Here is a 9,605-nt window from a genome sequence, read left to right on the forward strand (position 1 = left end):
GGAAAAGGAAAAGTTTGTACACTGATAGAAGAAATCGACCGTTTCTAAACTAGTGGGCAGGATCATTTTACATCGGGGTGATTTATAATTTAGAGGAAGATGTTTACCCTCCTTCTCCTGTTTCTATTGTTTGTTAGGGTCTTGGTGCTCGAAAGGAGAAGGATCAAGTTCATCAAAGATGAGGGGGCTGTTAACTGTTTATATGCCTAAAGATTTGCTCCTCTGACAAACTATTTATCAGCCAATCAAAGCAAAGTGCACTGACCAGAATGGGTACTTCAATCAGGACAAAAGTACTTAATATATTGAGGGTTGTGTATGATTTTTCACATAGGGCACTATGTGATGAAAAGTGCCATTTGAGACCACCTTTCTGTTGTCATTTCTGTGTAAAAAAAAAACCTTTGAATTATTAGGCCCACATCTGCTGGGTTTTCAGTATTTGTCCTTGATTGACACTGATGACCATTTTATGCCAAATCTGGTGACAATTTACAAAAGGATTCTTTTCATCAGATTTGTTGTCAACCATTGAACCAACACTTCTAGGTGAGGGCTTTTAGTGTCCACATAGAGATTGAAAGAACAGCGGTCGTATCCCTCTCTGCCTCTCGTTAGTCCGAACAGAAATAGTTTAACCCCATTCTCATGCCGAGACATTTAGCGTATTGGGACCGGTTCCCAACAAGAACACCTTTCTAATGTAGTCTGAGCCGTGTTGATGAAAGACACATGATTTAGAAATCAACATAGAGGGGAAATTGATGAAATCTTTTTTTTTTCCCCTCCCTTCTGTTTTTGTAGTAATTTAATTTCAATCAGTTTTGTTATGAATATGCATGTAGCTGACTCATGTTTTAGACATTTAGGCATTTGTGATAATTGTTTATTTCTTCCTTTATACGCATTAACCCTACTTCTATGTTTTAATGTATATAGCAGTAGGATAGTGTTTTCTGCAGCGTCTTTGTCAGAGCGGGATGTTTGTGTGGCGTCTCGATATCTAGGCATTCGGTACAGTGGAGTGAAAGCTGCAACATTTTTATCTGATTGAAATTCCCTTAAAAAAAAAATATTGTTTGCTCCATGAATTGGGAGCAGCCGTCGCACAAACGCTTGGGTTTTATGCAAATGACTTTTTGTGAGTCTTTATACTATATAGTAACGTTGGTAATAAGGTATATTTTGAATAAGCTTTCAGTGGAGGCTGATGAAAATATTAGTTTTTTTAATGACTGGCCCACATGTAGTCTAAATTAACACTGTCTATTTGTATACAGATTTTAAATGCAAATATTATCTTGCCTTCTAAGACTGTTACAGTCTTACTAATAATTCTAGACATTTCCTAACATCCCATCTAAGTTTTACTACTAAGTTAAGCTGGCGAATGTTCTCATAATCTTGATTGGAGGCGAGTAGTCTATATTTTCTAACTATGCATCATTTTTAACCAAGAGATTTAGCAGTGGGGTATCTCACCTGAATTTGGGTCATTTATAGAGATAGATAATCAGGGCTTTTTTTGTTGTCGTTGTTTTTTAGCATGTCGCATTTAGTAGCGTTTCTTAGTGCTTATCAGCATCTTCATGCCTTTCTAAGGGGGATGAAGTATTTATGTGGTCATTTGTAAAATTGTAGATTTTATAGCCTGAAAATTTGGTGTATCCTTTGTAAACACACAATCTTTCTTAGCCAAACAAGATTACAAACTTTTACATGATTAATATTCAAAAGACATGGAAGCACAAAAGGACATCTTGATTCTAGGTGCTAGAAGTTTTCACTGTAAACCACCTTAAATCCTCACTGGACTGGTCAACGAGGCTTTTTAACTTGTATGCGTAAGAAAAAAAAAAAAGAAGAAGATGCTTCATCGTTTTGAGGATCTTTTCTCTCCCTTTGACGACCTCTCTGTGTTACCCTTTTTACTCATTACCTGTAAAGCAACTAGAAATCCGACTGACTGTGTTTGTGGGGCATTCTGAAAATCACGTACTTGATATTTACTGTTATGATGTCAATATTGTTCTTATCGGTGCTGGTCTCACAACATGTAAATTTGGATGCACTTTCGATAGCAGAACGTTGGTATGACTTCTATAGACGCGCGTTCCTCAATCGAAGCGGGAGGCTCGGCCATATTGCGTGACACTGGTGTAATTGTATGGAAATGGCCGTGTGTTCTACCTCTTGTTACCTGTTTAAGTGTTATGGTAACATCACACTGCGGGCCATTTCTGTATAATTACCCCTGCTATCTATCTAATTGGCATTGTTTGAGTCTTGCATTGACAGTAGAGGTTTTAAACGCTTGGTGTGCATGATGGTGAACGCGCTTTCTCAGTTTATGTAGTTGAGATGTTTTATTTCATATTTTACTCAAACTGATAAGAGAGAATGTGTTTTTCTTTTTCTTTTCGGGGTTTTGAGCGTTGAGCTGTACGACCAAATTCTTGAAGTGTGTTTGTATTCGCACACAGCTTTCCCTTCTTTCTTTCCTTTTTTATTCTATGCACCAGTGAAATGACAGACTTTCAATTTTCCACCTGAGCAGTATAACAACAAATGCAAAGCCCACATCAGCTATGATCATAGCCAGTCCTTGAGTCGGAGAAATTGCAAATGTGCCCTTGTGGTACTGTTAGTAAGACTGTTAAAAGTTGCTTGCAAACCAAAAACAGGAAACAACCTCTTCAGCCTGAAAAAAAGCACGTATTGAAATCCATGTGTTGCACTGGATGTAAGTATGTGATTCAGAGAGGCCTCTGATCCATTAAATTTCATCACAGAACAATAATTTGTAGTCAAATGCCCTCATGTACAAGCATGATCTTCCTTTGTGTTTTATGGAGACTGATGTCAGGTGGAGCCCCGCTTTTTTGGAAATGAAAGTGAGGAAAATGAATGGGTGTCCTCAGTGAGAATGTGCTGAAATTCATAGCATCTACTTGTCTATTTGGGAAATGGCTTTGTGTTTGTTGTTACTGCTCCTTTCCTGTTAAACATTACCTTATACCAGCACCTTAAAATAGCAGATCAGAATGGCATTGCTTTTCCTGGAGATAAAAACTCAAACATTTGACAATGTTGTTTTTGCACTAAACAAGAATGGACTTTTGTAGCTGTCGGAGCATTTAGAGTATTTATCAGGTGGAAGACTAGCAGCCTCTTATTTAATTTAGAAAGGAACAGTCAGCATTGGTGGCTTTTCAAAAAAATACAAGGGGCACGGTCAACAGGCTCGAGAGCCTCAGTATGTGCACTTGCCATTCAGAAAACCACGCCTGCTGATCAAAGAGGGATTCTACCTAGCCAACCAGCATTCAGCGTGTCGTCTTTGAGAAATATCCCAATGCCTTTTAAATGTTAAATAAGAGTGAAACTCGTAGTGGCGTAGGTGTGTTGCCTTTGTACAGTGACGTGAGAGAAAGGTGCTTTATGCAAAACAAACTGACAGGTGTTGAAACAGCTGATTAGCTATGGACAGTCAGATTTCTGGAGAGGCTTGGATGCCAAAGTGCTGTGTGAGGATGGAGTGCGCTGGAAGGTTTGACACGGTCACAGTGCATAGAAAAATAACGCTTAAAGCAAGGCCTCATTGAGCCTGCTTATACCTGGTGTTAACGTGTATTTCAGTGGTCCGAACACAAGGGGACAAGTGAGATCGGATTTCATCACTGCCTACATCACTTGCACTTTAAGTTCAAAAGGCCCTGCAGACAGTTATTGCATCCAAACTCTTGCTGGCGCGCTTTCTAGCATGCTCGCTAGCCACATTAGCAGTTGTGTTGGTACACGTTCAGATGCCAGTGTCAGCAGAATTCAACACGTCTCCTTCCATAGGGCAAAATGATGGGTGGTCACACAATAGTTGTGCAACTTGTTGTAAAATGGGCAAGTTATAGAGCATTAACACGCTGTCGCCAAAACAACAACAACCACGTCCTGCATTTATCATGTATACCTAGGATGCATTAGCATTTATGCCACAGGAGATAGGTGGTCTAGGCTTTGGCAATTTCTATTTTCTCATACCTTCCTGAAATTTCCCTGGGGTATACGGTACACGACGGTATTAGTGTACGGAAATACCCCCGTAACATTATCTTCACCACTGACTGTCAGCTCAGCTGCCTGTTGCACCAGATTGACCTCTGGTGGTGCATGATGTGGACTACATACAATACATCCTCATTACAGCCTCTCCAGTGTGAGGTCAATAGAAAGATGACCGATGTAGTCTGAATTTCTAGATAGCCTACTATGCCATCGTACTGCCTAAGCTTAGTTTGAGTTTGTGTAATCAGATCACAATGAGTCTTTACATCTTTAGCGCTGTCCTCTTATGATTGGATCACCTGAGACACACGTTAATACCAGGTATAAAACACTCAGACTATACATATCAAGATTCAGAAGAGGTGGTTTCTTTTTACGTAAATCTGCTTGATCATACTGAGCTAAATCAAGAATGTGTATGGATCAAACAAGTGAATACACCAGCCTGGATGAATGTGGCGCTAGTGTGCTTAGTTTGGCATTGAGTACCCCTGCAGTGGTAACCTTAATGACATCACTTCACCTCAGTTCGGCCATTTTTTTTTTTTTAAGCATTTTTTCGTGTGTCCAAAACTCGGACAAAGCAGGTTGTAGAAATGGCTGGTTTGTAAACTACATGGCATATCATAAGCTAATTTAATTGATCTGTTATATACCATTTTTTTTGTTTTGTAAGCATGTTTAAATGTAAGGTTTAAAGAGGCTGAGATAAAATTCCTCCACATGTAACGATCAGCCTGTTTACTTTTCAATGGTCTAAGCCCGACTTCCAGAGAAGCAACAGCCTATACATCAGTTTATTCCAAACCATGACCCTCTGTATAGCAACGTCTCTCCTCTCTGCCTCTCATCCGTCTCTTGTAGAGAAACTATTGCTGACATAAAGAAACCTCTTGTAGAGTAGAACCTATTTTCCTAACTCCAAATAATAACAATGAATGTACTTAGAGCCTGCGTGGTTTGTAATGTTGTATAGGCCATCCATCCAGTACATTTATACTCATGTTTGCTTCTTGTGTACAGCCTTTTCGTTTTTCTTTTTGGTGTTTTTTTCCTCTTATTTATAGGCTTTAATAATTGCAGAAAGTATTATTTTTTCTTTAATAGATTATTGGTTTAGATATCACCCGCATCACAGCTGATATCAATCTTTTCACTGATTAACAGACAAGTCTACAGTGGAGATGTCTTTCTCTGGATGTTTGCTACTGTAGTTTAGGAGACAAAACGTTTCACACTGTTGCAAAGAGTCTTTTCTGTTTCTCGCGTCATACTCGTGTGAGGTGCTGTAACATAAGAGCTGTGTGTGTGTGTTGGTTTGTGTGTGTATATATATGATGGTTGCTTTGGTGTGTGATCTTGTTTGCTGTTTGATTTTTTTTTTTATGGCTTCTACTTCAGCCCTCAGTCTGATATATTCCTGTCCTGTAAACTCCTAAAATCCTTCCCGTGTTCAGCTTACTAACTCATTAGCGCAGTGCCACTTGGAAGCAAAGAAGCTGAGGTTTTTGTTGGAGTGTTGCTTGTGTTCAGTGCTTTTGGTGATTGTATTACTACACGGCTGTTTTTCCAGATTTTGTAAAGTACAGTTTATGATTTATATGGCACTCCGTTAGCTTCAGCGTGCATAATTTTCCTCTTCCTGTACGTAGACAAACCTTTCTGAAGCATCACTTTGACAGTCAGTCTTTATCATGCCAATGTCCACCCAGTTACCTGCAGCCATGTGACACTGGTGTGGTGCCCACAAGGTCTTTGCAGTTAAAGTTTGCCTATATTATTGTTCTTAGCTACAAGTCTGAATTATTGAGCACAAATTCAAATGGGGTACCTGCAAGAGCCATTATACCTGATGTCCACTGGATGCAGCTACATTGCATTTTGCTAGTCATGTCTGGTTGTAGTCTTGGTTTCATTGTACCCTGGAGTCCTTCAGCTTCCATATTTTCATTGTTGTTTAAACGACATTCTTACCCATGCTAGCTCAGCTGTACCAATAACGTGGTCAGTTGAAACAAAAATCCTTGGCAGTCCTCCCAATAGCTGAGACATTCCCGGTCCCAGGAGAATGATCACTATTGACTTATGCCCTTACTTTTCCTCAAGCGTGGCTGCAGGTTTTTGTTCTGACCAAGCAGGAGCACACCTGATAACAACAAATCAACTGTGTTATAACAGGTCAGTTGATTGAATGAGTCGAGTCAGATGTGCTCCTGCTTGGCAGGAACAAACACCTGCAGCCACAGATCAGTTTGAGACCCCTGCTCTGGCAAATATCTCAACATCTGGTCGATGGAACGGGACAGAATCTTGTAAAAACAAGAACTGTTCCCAGACAATAAATCCTGATCATTTAGGGAGCCCTTAACTTTTCATCTGGTGCCACCATCGGGTCAAATTTGTCCAACACACAGCCTCAGCTGCACTTTGTACTAAGCGCAAAATAGCAAATGTTAGCATGTTAACATGCTACACTTGGATGATGACATTGGTGAACATTATGTCTGGTAAACACGAGCATGTTAGCTTTGTCATTTGAGTCTATTAGCATGCTAACATTAGCATTTAGCTACAGTAAGTACAACTGTGCTTGAGGCGTCTTCCGTGTTTATCAAATGTATTGAAATCATGTTTGCAGCTCATTCAGAGACACAAGCTTGATCCAAAAGTGGAAACAGACAACTTTTCCCCTCGTAGTGTTGTGTTCTGGCAGACAAAATTACATTGTAGGAGTAAGACTTGTAGGGAACCAGTCTAAACGCTGATGGTGGCATTATTTTATAACCATTATATTATGCAATTAGCATTTAGTTAATAATGATACTTTAAAGCAAAGAAATGGGACCGATAATCTCTGGCAGCCGTGACTGAGCCAGAATGCATTGTAACCGCGTCCAGTGGACACTCAGGGTTCAGCTCGGGGCTGTAGTAAATCTGACCTCGACTGAGTAGAGCTGTCAGCGAGCTTCACCAAACCAATACCATCCAGCTGTCCTACATGTATCCAGTCATGCAAGACTCACGTGGGTATTTTTGTATCTTGAAAGCATTTTTCTAGTCTTCAGAATGACTTGGCTTTTTATTTACCAACTTGGAAAAGAAACTACCTCAGAGCAGTGTCAGGTGCTAGCTAATATTAGCCCTCATTTTTAATAATGGTAACAAAATCAAAAAATCCTTGTGACCAAACCAATACAAGCCAATATCATGTGAGAGCACTGTTCTTTCCTTTAACCTTAATAAATGGAAAACCAAGTAATCATGTATGACTGGTTGGTTGCTTTAGTTGGTTACATTTTAGGGGACCAAATTTTTGTAATTGGGAGTCTCATTGTTTCATGCAAGTCCTTCATTTTTCAAAAAGATGGCGACAAAAACTACCCAGCACAACCTAGGACTCAGTCATGTGGTGACGTAAACTGTAATCTTGAGCATTTGTAGATGAATGTGCCATCATAAAGTAATTGCTATTCACTATCACAATGTGTTGATATTCCAGCAAAAATGTTGGCGATATTGAGGAATGTTTGTAGCGGCGGAAAAGGTTTGTTGGATAGATGTATGTACAGCAATAATGTGGGTGTGTGGGCTGTGGATCGTTGGTAATTAGTTTGTCTTTACACCAGTCTGTCCTCTTTACGCAGTTCAAATAAACGCTCAATAAACATTTTCGACTTTTAGTTAGCAGGACAATAGTTTGCAAATGGGTAGATTTGTTTGTCTCGACATTTGGAACCAGCTTTTTTTCTGTTTTTTGTTTTACCAGAATGTTTAAGGTTTCATACTGGATAGAGCCACTCCACGTGATCAAATGCCTACACCTCTCTGCCGTGTTAACCCAGTACTGCAATAAAATCAGGGTGGATGTCCCTGTCTCCTACTCAGTTCATTTCTCCTACGATTAGCCAGACTCGACGCCATTTTTGTCAAGGGTATAAAGGTGTAGTTTTTGCATGCGACAACTTACAAAGGGAATATACACATTTGAACATACTTTACAATGTAGCAGAACATTGTAAACTACAACGAAAGGTACATACGAGGCTGCACGGCAGCCAACTACAGTTTGTTGTAATTTAGTCTAAACTGAAAACATCCAGCGTGTTTGTAGTCGTTTTATGTGTGCCTTTTGTCGGATCTCTCTCTTCTCCATCTGCCCCAAACATTGGGTTTGTGAGTCCTTTCAACATAAAAGGTTTGACGAAATCTGCTGCGCCACATAAAAAAAAAAAAAACATAACCATTTTTAATTATCATGCACACTTGCGTGTAGATGCTGCATAGAACGATCAGTATTTGTGTTTTGCACTTTCAAAGCAGTCTCAAAATGAAATTGCCCACATGAGGTTGGGCAGAAAGTTAAAAGAAATAACTGACGAGGTATTTTATGCTATCAATAGGAATTATAAGGAATAATATGACTTTGAAGAGCTTTTCTAAAAAGGTTGATATATCTATATATATTCATGAAGTACCTCATAAGCCTGATATATGCTGCATTGACTTTTTTTTCTGTAGTGTACTTCATATTGTCCAATAAAATTTTTAATTTTCCCCTTTGTTGGGAGGTTTGAATGTCACTCCAGGCTGTGCACACGCCACAACCGGTAAATCTGATAGAGTTCTGTTGTAACAAGGGAGTACGTTACACCTTGTGGCCAAATGATAATGTGTCATTTATGCAATTTCTACGCAAATCTCATCAGAATATTTCTCACTTGTAGCCACATCGTATGTCTGTGCTGTCTTTTTTTTTTTTGCTCATTCTCTGTGTCTGTGTAGCCAAAAAATATTGGGTTTAGTTGGCAAAGAGTTGACGTGCACCACTCAACCTGTGAGGCTCTGTGGTGTAACACGACTGTTGACTCAGGTATTGTCGTGAAAGGGCTGTATCTGCTTACTGTGTCCCAAACCCTCCCCTTCCTTCCCCGGCTCCTGCACCTTTGTCTTAAAATAGCCTTAGATCTACACATGAGGTTCCTATTTGGCCTTAAAAGTTGAACAAATTATGCACTACAATTTCACAGACTTGACAGAGAGCTCGATTCCCGTTCAGACACATTTCTTGAAGAGTTCGTCGCGTCATTGCCGTGTTATCTACCTCCTATGAATGTAGGGGCTGTCCTGGAGTTGTAGTCGGCTGCAAAACTTTTAGTTGTCTCGCTCATTTAAGGAAAACAGACAATCATTTGTAGTTTCTTGAAAAATAAATATATTCCCCTATTCATTCATACATAGATTCCAGGACACTCCATTTTCTTGTTTTTTTTCCCCTCATTGGCCGATTCATTGTGCTTTTTTTTTTTTTTTTTTTTTTTCCCGTTGTAAGCCATGATGGAGAAGCAAAGTGACCAAAGTCTCTTGGCAAAGGCGGCCCTGCACAGCCGCGTGAATTCAAACCTCCCTTCATTTGTGTCATTTTGAGCTCAGTTTTTGAGTTGTTGTTTATTTCTCTTTCTCTTCTCCCTTATTTAAACCACGACATGCCAAAACTGAATTTGCTGTCATTCCTGTTCTGGTGAGGGTCTTTATGTTGCTGATTT

The sequence above is a fragment of the Epinephelus lanceolatus genome, chromosome 16 (genome assembly GCF_041903045.1).
Source record: "Epinephelus lanceolatus isolate andai-2023 chromosome 16, ASM4190304v1, whole genome shotgun sequence".
Classification (NCBI taxonomy): Eukaryota; Metazoa; Chordata; class Actinopteri; order Perciformes; family Serranidae; genus Epinephelus; species Epinephelus lanceolatus.